Source organism: Centroberyx gerrardi, chromosome 4 (assembly GCF_048128805.1).
Source record: "Centroberyx gerrardi isolate f3 chromosome 4, fCenGer3.hap1.cur.20231027, whole genome shotgun sequence".
In the NCBI taxonomy this organism is placed as follows: Eukaryota; Metazoa; Chordata; class Actinopteri; order Beryciformes; family Berycidae; genus Centroberyx; species Centroberyx gerrardi.
The window spans coordinates 29,760,827-29,780,073 of NC_136000.1; positions in this window are offsets into that span (position 1 = coordinate 29,760,827).

Consider the following 19,247-nt stretch of genomic DNA (forward strand, 5'->3'; position numbering starts at 1 on the left):
TCAAGATGAGAGTCAAATCCAGTGGCCTAGGGTGTATACCTGTGTGTGTGTGTGTGTGTGTGTAGGGGGGGGTTTGAAGCTTGTCCTCAGCCTACAAATAGGAGCCAAAAAATCCATCTTCCATCACAAATTCTTTTACTTACAGCGCGTCTGCGCTGCAGAGGCTGAAATGAAAATGAACATCAATACTTGCTGCAGCAGAGATGGAGAGGTACATTACTATAAATCAGTGGGGCGATTAAAAGCCTGGAGAAGTATTGGAAAGAACTGTTGGACGCGTTTACTATGATACACTCCAAGCCATGAGGTTTGGAGTGTATCATAGCACTGCAGAGATTTAGTTTTCATCCAGTTTTTCATCCACTGGCCACTGTGGCTAGTGGATTCCACAGTTTGGCAGCCACTTACCAGCCAAACTGATCTATAATCAGGGATATAGTGGAGGGTCAACTCACCGTGAACTCAGGTGACCCAACTGTTTTGTTTGCAGAATAGAATTTAAGCAGTTAGAAATTCTTTGTGACATAAATTCAGAGTCATGTAAGTAGCATCAACCTTTTTTTTTTTAAAGTCACAATAAAACCGTTGAAGAAAAAGTTGTGGAGTCAGAGGTTTGTCTTACTTGAGTATATATTTATTAAAAGGAGTCTCATGAGAGGAAGAGATGCACACAGCACATAGGCTACATACACTTCTTCAAAGGAGAATAGATTTGAACTGGTCTTTATGTATCTTCCAAGGACGCACAGAATGTGCTGACATGGGAACAGGTCACAGAAAAGGGTTACAGCATCATATGTTATGTCTTAGTTTAGAGAATCTACAGATAGTCTGGGACATCCAGGAGCCACTTGTGTCAAGAGACCTCTGGCCTAGTAAGTTATGGCACAAGGGTTACAGTGGGGTAACCATTCATCATGCAATCGTACATTCTCTGAGGGGACCCCAGTTCAGCTGTTAATACATGTATGTTAATTTTTCTTCCACAAAAACGAAAAGTGACTTTTAAAAAAAAAAAATTGTTACCTTTTCCATGTCGTAATATACACCTATTTAATAACACATGCCAAAAAAGTTACTTTTTTTTTTAATAGTGTATGTGTTTGCATTTTTATATCAAAATCCCATTACTTTTCATTCAATTTTTAGTGGTTACTTCACCAGTAGGCGTACATAAAAATTCCAACCAGTAACACTGTCACCCCCCGCCCCTCGCATTATATAAAACTACCTTTCTCTCATTAACAAATACTGCTATCGCATCGCTTTACACTATCAGCCATTTGTGAACAGTCCCTCCCTGTGTTGTCCTGTTTTAACTGGAAATACGCCAAATTACGGAAGCAAGATGCTCTCAAAATGCTATTTCATTGTGACTTTAATGGGAAAAAGCATAGAAACTCTTCCTTTGTTTACATGCTAAAGTGGCTAGTACCGTGCGTTCACACTGCTAGCACCTTGGTTGATGTATTGCTTTATTCTGACTGAGAGCCGGTGCGAGAGTTCAATTGCATCTATCTAGTGGTATTGTTCAGCTACAAAGTTATGAACAGTCAAATCATGTAGTTTTTGCTGCTTTGCTATTTCCTTTCATAACGTTACATTGTTTTGATGAGTTAACATAGCTAGCTAGCAAGCGCTAATTAGGTAGCAACAGAATAAGCTCAATAAAATGACTTCAGAGCTTGCTATCAATCGCAATGGTCAATGCAACTGTTTGTTTTTTGAGACATTTATTCCTGTTGTCTTTCAAATAAAAGTTGTAGAGAACTGAGAAGCGCGTCCATTTCGCACCTACCTGGCTGAACTATTGTTAATGAAAAATAATAAGAGTCCGCCCACTGCACTACATTTTTGCATGTTTCAAGCCATCATACTCTTCATTTCTGATGAAGAGCATGATGGCTCGAAGAAGTCAATAACATAGTAATTGGTGAATAAATGTGAAAATGGGAGTAGTGCAGTGTGGAGACTCTTTTTTTTATTTTGTATTTTTTATTTTTCATGTCTGGCATGTGAAATACTTGCATGTGCGTGCCTTTGAGTATTTTTTCAAGAACTAATGTTCATGAAACAAACAAGGAAGCACTAAAATCTGATTGGCTGTTGATGGTCAATGACCACGATAAGTTTAGCCGTAGCCAACCAGAGCTTCCCTGGTCTCTCTATAGGAAATCAATGGACTTCCTGTGACTTAGTGATCGTGTTGCTCGCAGTGTGAACAAACAGGTAGTCAACAAACTTTCCCGCCACAACCCTAATTTACCGGCATTTAGGCTACAGCGTAATGTTAGATTGCCATCAGTCTCTGCTTACGAGCACGGCTATCTGGACTTTGATTCATATCCTGTAGTGTGGAGGAAAGCATATCATTTTCCCAGGCAATAACAAATTACATGAAGACAAAATTTTTAATAAATGCCTTGTCTGATAATCTCTGCCAGTCTCCACATTTTCAAACTATCATTAGACCTTTGTTATGCTCTCATCTCCAGACATGCTCATAAATAACACATGCATACGCCCACACACACACACACACATACACACACACACACTCCTATTCTCTCGCCTCATCTGATATCCATAGCCGAGGGTTGGGTTGTACTATGTGATGTACAAGCTGCCCTAAAGCCTGCACCGCTGTATTATCTATCACACTTCACTTCTCATTACTAGCAACAGTCACTTCTCTCCATCTTACTCTGTCTCGTCTTCCGCCCTGTCTATCGCCCTCCTTTCCTCCCACACACTCTTCTTTACACCCTCCCTCCCTTTCCTTCCTCCCTTCCTTTCCTCCCTCTTTTCTTCCTTCCAACCTTGACTTTAGTGTCCCACGATGGTCGAAATGTTATTTCAGAGACTTTTCTGTCCCGACGACAATACAATTCTAGGGGAAACACTGAATACTTGTAATTTTTGGAGGGGATTTTTTGGGGGCACGCAAATGGTCAAATTTAAAGATGCTGAATATTGATACAAAAGATCAGCTATCGGCAGCTTCAATCCAAAAATATCAGTATCAATGGCTAAAAACCTGTGTTGGCCAAGTAATCGATGAGTCATTGGTATTGACCAACAACCCTATCAACCCCGACAGATATATTATGCTCATTTTCTGCTATGGGGCAGTAAAAACCTGACTTATTGCCCCTTTAATGTCTAGAGCCTGTTTATCCACCTTGACAATGTTCACCAGCCCTGAACAAGAAAGCTCAATATTCACCATAATAGATACAACTGTGTTGGAAAGACCAGCGTGAAAAGCAATTATCCTGCCAGCAGTATTTCATCAACTCAGACTTACATCAGCTCTCTATTGTCAAAACAAGGAACGGCTTTGTCTGCGGCTGTGCTCGGGCCTTTGTATAGGGCAGACGACTTTGCCGTGGTAAAGCCTGTCTACCTTATGTGCACTTATCTCTTCAGGCAGTCATTTAGTCCACAAAGCTCCGGTCGGTGCCGATAGGGAGTGGCCGGCTGCTCTCTTTAATGAGGCCGCTGATCCTCTTACATTGGCACACACAGCTACTCTGTAACCCGGAGAGGTCAGGGGACACGAATGAGGGGGCGAATGACCGAGGAGGATGAGCTGGGTTAAGTAAAGTCAAGTCAACTTTATTTATATAGTGCTTTAAAACACATTAACTAGGTTGTACATAATAGGAGGGTGGCAAAACGGGGGACCAATAGCAAAATTAAGAAGGGAGTGAGTGAGTCAATGTGAATAAATGAGAGAATGGATTAATCAATGTATTGAATGACTGAATGATACAAATTTTCCTAAGGTGAAACTACTGTAGTTTCATAAAATATACAAAACAATAATCAAAAATAACTATAAATAGTTAATTCATTCATTTTCATATCATCTGTGTACAACAACACCAAGCACAAAAGTAGATTTAAAAAAAAAAAAGAGAGAAAAAAAAAAACGTTTTGGGCCATTTTCTCAAAATGACATATTCCCTCCTATGTAAAACACTTTTTCAGCTTAACTTACATATGGACACAGAATTTGACCTGCTGCTTCTTAACCAAAATAGCTCGTAATTTACAGAGGCTTTTTGATATGTTCCATCATTTTACATGAAAAAAATTGAATTGAAAAAATGTTTTTTTTTAACAAATCCTTGTGTAAATTACCAACTATTTAGTTATTCATCAGAATGAAACTCTCTGACTTTTTTCCCATTCACCTGTAGTTAATCTGGCACATCTTGTAACAGCAGACACACATCTCCTCAGCACTGATACAGGACTGTGAATGCAAAGGCAAATGAATGGGAAGTGTAATGATAAGTTGGACAAAGCAAACAGCTTTTTAATGAATTACACAACAAAAAACTGACTTTATATCCAGTGTATGTCATTTCAAGCACGTCAAGCTGTTTGCTCTCAGCCTCGCTGACCACCTAAGTCAGTGAATGAATAATGCCTCTGTGGCAATCTATTGAGCGGCCTCTAGCCATTGGCTGATGGAAGTCATCGTCATCGTCAAAGAGATGAATGATACAGCATGGGTCCCAGGGGAGCTGTAGACACTCGATGGGACTGGAGGAAAGCTCTGATTGGATGATGGGATGGCCAGATGGGGGAGGAAGAAGGGGGGGTGGGGTGGGGGTGTTTGTGTTTAACTCTGTGCTTATTAGAAACCAGAACCAGTGATAAACAGTAATGAGTCGAAGGAGAGATGAGAGAAGGCATGTTATCTGTGTTAGCTGCCTAAACGATTCAATTAGGCAAAATCATTTCATTACATTTTTTGATTTAGATCTGCTATCCAACTGGAGTTTGTTAGCGAGCGCTTGCCTGAATTTATCAGCTTCTGGCATCAGCATGCTATGTATAAATGTGTGTGTGTGTGTGTGTGTGCGCGCGCACGCGCATACAGCAGTGTTACTGTCAGTAAGTGAGTGAGGTTGTGCCTGTGCATGTTGATGTGATGCTAATTGGCAATAACGGAAGAGCAGGGGCAGAGTGGAGTTTGCCTCTAGGGCCAAAACCCAGCTAACAAGAGCTACTCTATTAAAGATTATGAGATTAAAAAGGCTTTGAGCCGATCCACTCCCCAAGTGCTTTCACTCCTCTGCCTGCTACAGCTTATCACACACACAGCTGACCCTCACTGGTTTCAAAACCCTTTGGCAAAGGAGGCTGTCCCAACTAGTGTGGTCTGACAGTATTTTGGATACTCACTGTATATTTAGAGTCTATACTTAGTCTTCTATCCATATGTATGTCTTGCTTCATCTCCTTTGCACTTGATGTGTGGTCCAGTACTTTCTTGTACTGTGTGGGTCTGATATTACTGTATGTTCACACTGGAAATGAGGCAAAATTTTGCCTTGATTTAGTTGCATGAGTTTGATCGCTTGACTTCAACATGAGTTGACAGAAACAGAAAGCATAACAGACTAGCGTGACAGAGCAGCCGTCATGAATAGTTGTTTTTGGTTGACATCTTTCTATAGTCCAGTCATTATGATTAATGGTTTTGGTTGATATCTTTATAGTCCAGTCATTATGATTAGCAGAGTTGTGGACTCGAGTCACATGACTTGGATTCGAGTCAGACTCGAGTCACAAATTTGATGACTTTACTCGACTTGACTTTACTCGACTTGACAAAATCAAAAAAGACTTGCAACTCGACTTGAACTTTAACACCAATGACTCGTGACTTCACTTGGACTTGAGCCTTTTGACTTGAAAAGACTTGATACCTTCCCCCAAACCCAAAGATTAAAAAGTATGTTATTTAAAAAGTGTGCCACGAATCAATTCATTTCCCTTCATTTCCTGAATCAACTAACATTAACGCTATTCATTCCCAGCAAGTCGACACTTAATTTCCCAGATCCACTTTGTTTGAACCAATCTGACAGCATCCAATCAAGTTGCAGGAGAGAACCATGAAGAAGTAACGTTACGTTACTGAGCGCCAGTTAGAAAAAATGATACCAAAGATAATTTCGTTCGCGTACAAAAACTACGCGGTGGTCAACCAAAAACTAATTGCAGTATGCAAAACATGCGGGTCGAAAATTACAGACGGAGATGCAACAACTTCCAACTTCGTTCGACATTTGAAGCTGCACAAAGAACGGTAAGTCGAGGCTAATATATTAACGTAATTAGCGAGCCAATGCTTAGCTAACGTTACAGCTATCTCCCCCCCCCCCCATAACACAGGCTCCGTGTCGGCCATTGTACAGCAATGATCTGTTTAAACAGACGAGACTGTTGTGGGTTCCCTCCCCGACTCGTACTTTGATGTTCACCCGAAACGAGATGACAAATCGGCTTCTAAAAAAGCATTCATGATTTGTGTAAATTTAATATATTATTACTCTGTTGTTAAAATGGCATTACATTTGGTGAAGAGCGCATTATGACTTGTTTAGGACTTGAAACTCAAAGTTTAGGACTTGGGACTTGACTTGGGACTTGCCTGTCTTGACTTGGGACTTGAGTGCAAAGACTTGAGACTTACTTGTGACTTGCAAAACAATGACTTGGTCCCACCTCTGATGATTAGTGGTTTTGGTTGACATCTTTCTATAGTCCAGTCATTATGATTAATGGTTTTGGTTGATATCTTTATAGTCCAGTCATTATGATTAGTGGTTTTGGTTGTCATCTTTCTGTAGTCCAGTCATTGTGATTAGTGGTTTTGGTTGGCATCTTTCTGTAGTCCAGTCATTGTGATTAGTGGTTTTGGTTGACATCTTTCTATAGTCCAGTCATTATGATTAATGGTTTTGGTTGATATCTTTATAGTCCAGTCATTATGATTAGTGGTTTTGGTTGGCATCTTTCTATAGTCCCATTATGAATATGTGCCTGGACAGAGTCCTGCTTGATGCTGATTGGCTTTTACTTTACTCTGTCAGGCAAATTTCTTGCTCAAGTTGAAAAATTTCAACTTCAGCACCTCTTTGCCTCGATTTGCACTTCAGAGCATGCTCCATCTTGGTCTGTTCACCTACTTCCATTGACTTGCATGTATTCACACCCCCTCTAAATTTTCTTCGCAAGCAATATTACCTAATTTCTTTAGGTTTGGCTGACCGACATTCATTGAAAGAGTGAGCCAAAATCATTCCAAATATGAAACTGCAAAAATGTCAGAAATGCTTGGTACCAGCACATTGAAGCCTCCCACTAGGTCTGAAATATTGTCACTTTACAGAGAAAGCTGGTGCTTATGAGGTCTTATTGAGTTAACATGGGTATGTGTAGGGGTATTGTCTCTCATGCTGCAATGAATTCCTCACCAAATAATCACAATAAAGAATGAAAAGGTCCATTTTCAGTCTCTCCATGTAAACACTCACACACTTCACACACTGACATTTCAGCCCCCTTGTAACCCAAGTGCATGGCTGTCTTACAACTCGTGAAACTAGCTGACATGAGCTGCACTCTTGTTTTAGAGTCAAGCTTCGGTGCATGAGAGGTTTGTTTTCATTCTGGTCTGTGGAAACCCAGGCAGAAAAAATGTGTGAATATTTCATCAGGAATCGTGAGAGATACCCCACACAATAAGTCAAAGCGACTTTGAGTTTGAAGGGCTGAGGTGTGGATAAAAGAGGTTCTGCTGTACATCCATACTATATACCTACAGTACACTCGTATACACTCAGGCATGCCTCCCCTGCCTTGTCGCAGAGGGACAAAGCTCTCTGTCTTGTCATCAGCAGGAGCACAGTGGGGATTATATTTCCTGGAGGGGAAAAGCCTGTCTGCGCTGCCCTGCCCTGCTCTATATAAAACACTGGGGCTGATCCAGCTGCACTGTAGGCCTAACAGCTTAGCACCGGGTCTGGAAACACACACAAGCACACACACTTACACATAGACATAGAGATACACCTGCATGAAACACACCCCCCTCAGATGCTTGCACACACTCAGAGAAATGCGTGTAGTCTGATATACAGACGTTCAAAGTGTATGCAGACACACATAACGCACACAAAATCACACACACACAGACACACACAGCCACACACAGCAATCAGTATGAGGTTAGTGTACTGCAGCGGTCTGAGGGAGCATGGAGACGGGGTGGGGTTCCCTAAGGGGTAGAAACTTCAGCTATCTCTCAGAAAGCTATAGCAAAGAATATAATACATTATAAGGCTCCATTTGATATTTGGGTCAAAATTAGGCTTTCATATACTGTAATGTAGCTCTACAGGTTTTTACATGTGGGCCAAGTTAGATTTTTTATGGAGTAAAAAATTGGGTATAGATTCACTCTATGTGATGCAAAAATATTGACACTCAATATATTAAAACTACTTTGCTGGATAAAAATGTCAAGATTTAGACTTTCAAGCTTGTGACAAGCCTGAGAAAGGCTATTGATATGGGTAGTAAGGCCATTGCCGTGGGTAGAAACGTCATCACCATGAGTAGAAATGTCATCAATATAGGGAGAAAGGCCTTTGCCATGGGTAGAAACCTCGTCACCACAGGTTGGACTGTCATCACTGCGGGTAGAAACACTATTATCACCTGTAGAAACGCTATCACCGCGGGTAGAAACACTATTATCACCTGTAGAAACGCTATCACCGCGGGTAGAAACACTATTATCACCTGTAGAAACGCTATCACCGCGGGTAGAAACACTATTATCACCTGTAGAAACGCTATCACCGCGGGTAGAAACATCATCATCATGAGTAGAAACATTATCACCACAGGTAGAAACACTGTCACCGTGGGGAGAAACATCATCAATGCATGTAGAAACATCATTGCCAGAGGTAGGAAAGTCCTTACCGCGGGTAGAAACAGTTACCACTGAACGAAGCACCATCATTGCGGGTAGAAATGCCATCGATGTGGGACAGAAATGTCATTAGCATAGAGTAGAAATGTCATCATCACAGGTAGAAAGATCATCACCACAGGTACAAATGTCATCACTGTGGATAGAAACGGCATCAGCCTTCTTCTAAAGGGTCGGAATGTCATCAACACGGGTAGGAAACGCTGGTAGAAACGGCATCGCCGCAGGTAGAAACGTCATCACCGCAGGTAGAAACGTCATCAACACTAGTAGAAACGTCATCAACACTAGTAGAAACGTCATCAACACTAGTAGAAACGTCATCAACACTAGTAGAAACGTCATTGCCGGGAGTAGAAATGCCATCACCGCAGGTAGGAACATTATCACCGCAAGTAGAAACGTCATCACCACTGGTAGAAACGTCATTGCCAGGGGTAGAAATGCTATCACTGTGGGTAGAAACATCATCACCACAGGTAGACATGACATCACCGCAGGTAGAAATGTCATCCCCACTGGTAGAAACGTCATCGCCGGGGGTAGAAACGCTATCACTGTTGGTAGAAACATCATCACCGCAGGTAGAAATGACATCACCGCAGGTATAAACTCCATCACTGCGGCAAAGGAAAAGTAAGCCCAGGAACATCATGTTAGAATTCTTGTCACTTCTCCACATATTCACCTGCTTTTCCAAAAACAAGATCCGATCACAATGCAGACAACGAGAAAACATAAATACCAGGTGTAAATGCAAAGCTGCAATCAGTTTGTCCATTATCCAGATAGAATATCCACATGCAGATTGCATTTTAATACCAGGTGAAATGAGGTCATACAAAAAAAGCGCACATTCTAGCGTAGCCTTCCTCACACCGCATCCATTTTGAGTATAATAACATTTCTGTGTCAATCAGTTTTCCCCTCTAAATTGGAAGTAAAAACATGAAACTGACCCAGAATCTGTGTATTTAACCAACCTCACCAAGCCAACTCTACCCAAACAGTACAGTAAAGCAGCTGGTTCAGGTAAGGTGAGAAAGTAGAGCCACAGGTCAAAAGAATGTAAATCTATCACCCACAGTAAACCACTAATTGGCAAATAGTAAAACCTCTTGCTGGCTGAGGCAGGTTAGGCCACACCGAAAAGAAATCACCATTTCCTTGTGTCTCACCAAAAGGATTTCTCTGTCTAAATATGGCTCCTGTTATTTTATCCATTTACTGCAGTCTCCCCACTCCTGTGTCAACAGCAGTCCTGCCAGGGACAAACATCTGTCTCGGTATTTGCTCGGCAGAAACAGGATTTTGCATTATGGGCTAAATCCAGTGTTGGGGAATAACAGATTACATGTAACAGGATTACAGTAATTTAAGTGGCAAAAAAGTTGATTTATTCTGCTGCGTGTATTCATTCATTCTAAGATAATTTACACTTTTTGCTCAAATTGCTGATGCTGGTAAGGTAACTAAGAGTAAGTATTAAATATTAGTATTCGGGTGGATTACATGACTGTGTACAGTTTGAGGTAACCAATAGACTGTAAAAGCATCACTTTTTGAAAGTAAATCCACCACTGTCTTTTCAGCATGTCAGTTCACAAAGTGTTATTGCTCTGGTATGGAGTGATGTGAGTTTAAAATGGTAATACGGGAAACATCTGTGACACAGTGGCCTATTCAGGACGAGAGAACAGGCTTACACTCTGACACTGTCCATCCAGTGTGTGGATTAACTGACCATCATTGGCCCCCCTCCTCACCCCATGCACACAGACACACACACACACACACACATTCACTTTTCCATCCACCCTGTCATTTTAACCCGAGAGGGCGGATTCTTTCCAGGTTTGTCCTCGGAACAGGATTTTTTTTTTTTTTACGGTATTTATATCTTTAAACTACAAGAAGCCTTGTCATTAAAAGGCCTCTTATGGCATCGGGGCCGGTTCCACCCATCACAGCTTGTCTCCCACACCCCACTCACCCTCTCTTTCTTTCTCTCTCTCTCTCTCTCTCTCTCTCTCTCTTTCTGTCACTTTCCACTGAGGTCAACACCTCCATGGGTTTGCTTAAAAGCGTCTGTTTCATATTTATGTTCAATTTAATGTTTTATTCAACAAATGAACCCAAACATACATTTCATATTTAGTTTATTTGCTGCTTAATAAAAATAGAAACTTTGACACAAAACGCACACACACACTCCCTCTCTACCTTGTTTTTTTGGGGAGTTTGTCCTGTTGGTCAACTTACCTGTTAATGGATGACATAGACATAAACACCAAAATCATCCATTCCCGGTAGATTGTTGTTGCTGGTGCTCTATGCTAACACTTTAGCAAACGCTATGTTGAGTGATAGTAGGACACTAGCACTATCCAAAGTAAGAAGACTGGCCTTTTACTAATGAAAAAGTTGTTAGCTGTAGATTAATTAAAAAAAAGAAATATAATTAACTCAACCATGTATGGTAAGCAACCATGTATTCATCCACTGTGCAGTGATTTCTAGCTGTACAGTCTCCCATTGCCATCACTTTTACTTTCTATAGAAACAGGGCAAGTAGTCCCTGCTAAATTCAAAACAGTATGTTATTTTTGTGTCACATTTTACATAAATTTTGCCAGTCTGCTACACAAAACTGCCAGACTCAGCCGCATATCATTTAAAATGACTTACCATAGTTTTAGAGCTGCCACAAGTTCTCATTTTCTCACTTTTGAGATAATGAGTATGCTAAAGTGTTAGCATGGAACAATGATCTAAGGGGGATATTGGTCAGTTTACCAGGTAAATTGACCAATGAGACAGTCTGCCAAAAACTTGTTTGATGTATTCCTGTAAGGGCAGGCTCACCACCATGGATGGGAATGAATGGGAGAAGTGGGATGGGATGGGATGGGATGGGATGGAGGAAGGGTGAAGGCGTTGTGTGGGAAAGGAGCAGATATGAGGAGGTGTGGAGGGGTGGAGGAGAGAAGCTGGGAGGAGTAGGAGTAGGAGAGGGAGGAGGTAGAGGTAAAATTGGTGTGTAATTACTCTCTTACTCTCTTAAATTAGAGGGAGGGACAGCGCTGCCAACCTCCTGCTGTTGCCTGATGTCTGTTTCCTCCGTCGGCTCCTCCATCCCTCCTCCACTCCTTTCCCTTTTATTCCTCATCTCCTTTCCCCAGGGTATCATACAAACATGACTGGCTGACTTTCTGTCACCCAGCCACAATGGCAACTGCTTTGGGAATTTCTGCAAATCAATTTAATTTTTAAACTGGCAAAGTAGCTTTTAGGACACAAAGGACTGATTGTGTAGAAGCTGGCTAGTTGCCAAAGGGATGAGTGGATCCACAAACACACAATCCACACATTTGCCACAGCAAAATTTACTCAAAGACAATAAAACAGTTAGGACACATTATACCAAGATCAATTCCAAGAGTCCATACCACCTTGCAAGTCCATTCCCACACCCTGTCCAACAGATATCACAACCTACATCTCCAGCCCATTACACCACATATTATGCCTCAGGCCATATAACAACCAGTGCACAATTCAATCAAAACTGACAAGACACACAAAATTCATCTCATTTTCATTTTAATCGCGACCTTCAGCTGTTCTCATGGGGGGCTATCAGTTCCCAAAATCAGCACATCTCAGTGTTACTGAAATGTTGAACAAAATGACATAAAAAAATCCTCATTTGTAATGATCTGGTGTTCATTGTGCTAAAAATAAAAGCCACTTGGTTCTCTTCCTCTCTCTTTCCACTGTCCCTTTGTACCCTTCCCATCGCTTTCTCTCACGCCTTCACACCTCCGCTCTTAACACCGCAGTGTCTCTTTCTCTTACCCAGACCCGTCGCTATGGGCAGGCCTTAGGGGGCCGGGCCCGCCCCCAAAAGTGCTAGTGCCCCCCCATTGGCGCCCAGATATAGTTTGAAAATTAAATTTTTTTTAAATTAATTATAGTATTTTTCTGTTAAAAAATTAAAAATACGTACTAACTTTATATTCCTTATAAATGAAGACATTAAAATAGAGAAACAATGGTGTGTTTTTGTTTGACGGGGTCGAGCCGAGCTGTTTTTTGGATTGCTTTGTAGGATTGCTTTTGCTATTTGCTTAACAATGGACATTCGTAAATGGTTTAAATCGCCAGTCTCTTCCAACTCCTCTAACGTTATATTGGAGGAATCAGATTCCGCCTTCAAATCGGACACTGCACCCAAGCCCCGTGATGTTGAGGGCGGAGATGGCGCCGCCGGAATGCAGCCTAGCAGCAGCAGCGGTCACACCTGCGGCGGCCGCGGATCTGAGACTAGCCCGACTACTGCTGCAACCACAGGAGCGGTATTTGGACCACAACTGCCTGTTGGATTATCAGTGGATGACCTTGGCACGGTATCTTTAGGCTGGTCGTATTTGCTGTTGATGGTTTAATGTGATGATCGCATCGGTCATACTGTATCTTATTTGCAAGTGCACTGATTGCGGTGCCAACCTCCCCTGTTTAGTCATTGTTTCCCTGGCATCTATTCATTTTCTAAAGCCAATTGTTTACAAAACCTTGTAAGTGCGCCTGATTGGTGCCAATTGTCTAATTAGTGAATGTCTGCATTGTGAATGCACCAGTTTTGTTGCCGCTCTCCACGTTATAATCGTAACTTACTGCATTCGAATAATTTTAGGCCTATACATCGGGACATATTAAATCTATCTGAGACCAATTTGGTTAGTATGCGACCTCAGTATAGTATGCGTCAGTGCTGCACGAATACAATAGCATATCGGATTATCAAAAATATTTAATAATAATTGTGCCCCCTCATGCAGTTCATATGCCCCCCTTAAGACTGAGCCCTGGCGACGGGTCTGCTCTCACCTTCCCCTTTCTCCCATCTCTCACTACTACCGTCCAGTGTTTCTCCTACTGTAGACTGTTTTGTAGCCCTGGGGCAGGCCGGAGGGAAACTTTCGCTTTGAGTCCAGTCCTAAACCACGATCCCTTTCCTGTCCAAGACCTGGGTGCAGTTCCAACGGAGTTCATATTTAGATGCATATAATAATGCAAGGTCACGTAATAAACATATTGGACCTAGATTTGTTGTTAGGGGACAATTTGACTAAATTATATTTTTACATGACTTTACATTTTAGCAGATTGGAATTTTAGTTCTACAAACATTTCTTGAAGGCAGAGCTGCTCTGGAGGCAGAAATAATCTCATTGGTTGAGTTAAACTTCAGTGGGTGGAGTCAAAGAACCACAGTTTTTCTGGCTAAGTAATTTAAGACTGAAGCCCAGTGAAAAAGACAAGAGGTAAGAGAGGAGGAGGAGGATAATATTATGAAGCCTAGCGCTCTGCTACTATAAAAATGTAATCTAGCCATACTGTTATAGGTTAGCTAGTTAGCCAAACTAGCAAGTAGCCAAACTAGCCTATAGCTAGTAGGTTACCTAGCTAACCTGCTGACCATCCAGGATCATGAATGCCATGGTCATGAATGAATGAAAAGAAAAAGTCATTACCATTTGCATTTTTTATTCATAGTTTGAGCTCCTTTTTTGCCATTCAAGTTTGCCAGTTAGCTAACTTGCGCTGTGGTTCTTTCCGCCCATTGAGGTTTAACTCAACCGATCAGATTATTTCTGCCTCCAGAGCAGCTCTGCCTCTGAGAAATGTCTGAAGAACTAAAACTCCAAGTTTCTCCTCCTTCCTCCTCCTCATCTTCACCATTCTCTCACCACAATACCTCCAAACACCTCCCCTCTTCCATCTCTCTCCTCTCCACTATCCCTCAGCAGGCCAGCACACACACACATGCATACACACGCTTTGCTTTATCTGACTGCTCCGGGCTCCATTTTCTCAAAGCTCTGACTTAATCTTCAGTTCCTCCTAGGCTGCAATTCATATTTATATGCATACTGTATGTAAATGAGTGCATGTGCATGGGAGGCTGTGCATGACTGCATGTGTACAGTATATGAGGGTAATAAAAAGCATTGAGACAGGATGTACAAAAACTTTAAACAGGCAGCAGTGTATTTTATTAGTTAAATCTGTCTTTTAGAAACTACCCAGCAGCTTCCACTGTTGCTGCCATTACACTGCCATCACCACTACAGCATACAAACGCCCACATGCTTCACCCACTTTACACACACACACACACACACACACACACACACTACAAGCATCCTCCATTTGAGTGCACACTGTTAATCCAGTGCGGACATATAATCTTATTAACCCCCCACAGTATTGCTGTACCTAACCTCCAGCAGCGTATTACACAGTTACACTAACGCACAGTAACATACACTGGGTATCAGCAGAGTCCTTTAAAATTTTGGAAGTCTTAAAACAAATTATCAAGATTTACGGCCTTAATAAGTATTAAATTGTCTTAAATCCAGTTATTAGAGGTCTTATTTTTTCACCATGTAATGACTGCATGTCCACTCTTAGATTAATCCACAACAGGGTTAGTAGTACAATATGCTTCATATTCTGTTTTACTTCATGTCCCTTAGCAATTACAGTTTTTCTCGATTGCTAAGACACGCTTAATGAAACTGGGATCCACTTGATCTTCTTCATCACCTTCTTAGCACAGCAGAAGTCTTCTCTTGCAAATGTGTTAACACTTTTTCATTGGTTTCACACAGTTTTCACACCCTTTTTCAAAACCGTTAACACAGATCTCATAGAAAGACCCAAAACTCTATTGGATTAACTGTGTTAAACAAAAGGAAAACATCTATTCACAGCTGATAGAAATTACTTGCATAAATATGAATTTCTAATGCACCTGTGTGAAACTCCTTTGCGCAACTCTTCAATCAGCAATCAGTCCTTATCCATCTATAAAGGATGCCACCTCTGTGTTGCTATTTGCAAGCATGGATCAAAGAGGCCAAAGGCACGTAAGGAGAGTATGAGGCCATGGCAGAGGGGCCCGAGGAAGAGGAGTTCGTATGCGTGGTGGAGGAGCTGCAGCAAGAGGAGAAAATAGAGCTCAAGTTTCAAATGAAATTCGGGCAACAATTATTGACCATGTCATCAATCATGGCTCGTCCTTTAGAGAGGCTGGATAAAGGGTCCAGCACATTCTGAGTCAGAGCACTGTGGCATCTATTGTTAGACTTTTTCGGAATGAGAATAGGTAAGTCACAATGTTACTGTATACCACTGTGTATTTCAGCTTTACTGTATTGCCCTGTTGGCAGAACAAACTGTGTCTATAGTAATGCAGTTGTTTCATCAATCCCATTTATTTGACTGTCATAATGTCAATTTTGACATGCTTTTTGCATTTACATTATAGAATCCACAGACTACCACACACTGGTGGCAGAGGAAAGATCTTTAGTGCTGAACAGGAGGCTGCCATTGTAGATATGATCGTGGCAAACAATGCGATCAGACTGCGTGAAATCCAGGCAGCAGTAATTGCAGATCGGGGAGCATTTAGAAATATCAACAGTGTGAGTTTGGCTACTATTGATCGAGTCCTTACACAAAACCATGTCGGAATGAAGCAGCTGTACAGAGTTCCATTCCAAGGAAACTCTGACATCGTGAAGGAGGCAAGATTCCAGTATGTGCAGGTAAGGATTTGTTATTGTAATGCCTTGTCATACCATACAGTTACATGCAACTGGAATAATTTGCTTTATGAATTTGCTTTTTTCTTAGAGAATAATGGAGCTTGAAACTGAAGGGGCACATCACATATTCATTTATGTGGATGAAGCCGGCTTCAACCTCTCTAAAGTGAGGAGATGCTGGAGGAACATCATTGGGCAGAGGGCCACTGTTACAGTGCCAGGTCAGAGGGGCGCCAATATCACCATGTGTGCTGCCATCTCCAATGATGGTGTCCTTTGCCACATACCAACTATCGGCCCATACAATACAGAACGCCTCATCACATTTCTTGATGCACTGAATGAAAGACTCATTCCACCCGAAGAGAGAGGGCTGTTGAGGCCTGGCATGACTCTGTATGTCATCATTTGGGACAATGTTGCCTTCAACCGCTCTCGCCTTGTGAATGAATGGTTTGCAGCACAGCCCCGTATGATGATGCAATTCCTCCCTGCATACTGTCCTTTTCTGAACCCAATTGAGGAATTCTTCTCTGCTTGGAGATGGAAGGTATATGATCACCGGCCATATGACCAGATGTCCCTCCTGGAGGCAATGAATGCTGGTTGCCTGGCAATAGGTGCAGAGGACTGCCAGGGATGGATATGCCATGCAAGGAGGTTTTTCCCTCGGTGCATTGCAAGGGAAAACATCCAATGCGATGTTGATGAGAACCTGTGGCCTAATCATCAGGAATGAATGGACTAAATGTGAAGTTCTGAGTATTTCAACTCTTTATTTTGTTTTTTGGATATTTCCACCCATAAGTTTCCTTTGGTTGCTTTTATGTTTGTTTTTTTTTAATTTACAGTATTCAGCATTTCTGAGTTTGAAAAGTATGGAAACAAGACTAGGTCTTGCCTTTTTTGGCACATACTATAACTATGTAAAGTATCAACAAATGGCACAGGCATATAGCACAAATTAAGGTTGAACCGGTTCATATTGATAGCTGTATTTTGTATTTTGTTGTCCATTGTGTAATGATTGATTGAAAGAATATATTAATTTGACCACAAGTTGTGTTGTTTGATGGAAATATTTGCTTTTGTTGCATGTTTTTAATGTTTTGTGGGTGTTAGAGCATTTTGAAAACAAAATGTGTCATTTTGGCCAGCGACTTTCAGTTTATGCCTGTGTGTGAACTGTTTTGAAAATGTAACTTCTGAATGGACAAATGTGTTCAAGCAAATGAGAAAAACTGTAATTTCCCGTTGTCCTTTTTCTTCTACTACCCATTTATAGTTTAGTATTATGGCTACAGTACTATATGGCTAATGACTGACTATAACTGGGAAATGGGTGTTCACTATCATCATCATCACTAATGCAGACAGTATGGGCAGCAGGCAGATTAAAGAACACAGGCAGTGCCATATTAATTCTAATGGAGGGGGGTTCTTGAGTGGATTAATGCTCCTGAGACTTCATGCATGTGCTGTGATAGCCTGTGCATGTTGGAATCTAGTCTAGTAGATAGAGTCTAGTAGATTCATCCGCTGACTGAGCTAAAACAAACAAAAATAAGAAAAAAACATTTACCACATGTAGGTCTCATGATGTAAGCATCCATATATGAACCATTCTTAAGATGCAACGGCTACTGGAGCTGTAAATAAACTATGAATGGGAGCTAACTTTCTCTCACTGTGCAGCAGCTATAAAAAATTCAATAGAAAACACTGTAATACCTAGACGGATGGGCTGTCCAGTCAAGACCACTGCATAGAGGTTTTATACTGGCTTTTATTTCTAGAATGCAATAATGCATGTAAAATGGCACAGTTAAGCAAAAAACAGTAATGCTAGAGTTTCAACTATCCTCAGTCAACAACAACTCACTATTCGCTACATTTTGGGTTTCAAGACACTTGAAAGACACTGTCTATGCACTGCTTTTGCAGTGGCGTTGGTGCATATCTGCCTTGCATTATGCTGGAATTTCTCCTCTGTCTTTATTTGTGTCTTCACTACCTGAAAAGCTAAAAAGTGCTAAAAGCACTAGGGAACTTCGCACATTGGCGGCTCCAAATGGCAGCGAGGGGTAATTTGAATTTGATAATGAAATTTAAGGACTTCAATACCCAGAAATCCTGTAAAGTGACGTCAGTAAACTGCACACAGCCCCGGCCGGTCTGTGATGCTTTATACCAAAGATACCAAAGAGACGAGAGAGGAGAAAGATCTAATGTTGGTGAGTCCAGCTTTCTCTGGATGGAGCGCTGCTCACTGCTGTTTAGGAGACAGTTTGGATTTCACTCTGAAGTTTTCATTCATCACGTCCTGTGGGCGGAGAAGTGACCACGGCAGAATTTTATTTGGAGAAATAAAGTGAATCTACAGCATCTAAATTACTGTGGATGGGATGCTCTTCTCCATTACAGCCCCATTTCATGATTTAGGATGACATGAGGGGTGTATTTGTACATGAAAACCTTGCCTTAGTGCAGCTTTAAGGAAGATGGACTGATGGCTCACAGGAGGGTCAGCTGATGTCAGTCGTTACTGGCAATCATCCGTACTTGATACCGGCAGTGAGTGATAATGGCTGTATATTAGATGGACCTGGATGGATATAATGTGACCATTATATATTTATGGACGATGATGGTGAGGATGTGTAAAGGTGAAGTTGTCAGGCTACCATCATAGTATGGCCCAGCCTTCCAGACAAAACAGGATGGACTTCCCCCCAGGCATTATCTATGAAGACATAAGTACTTGCTAAAAGCCCAGTCCAGAACTTTATCAGTACAGTACTCATGCATTTAAACAGAGA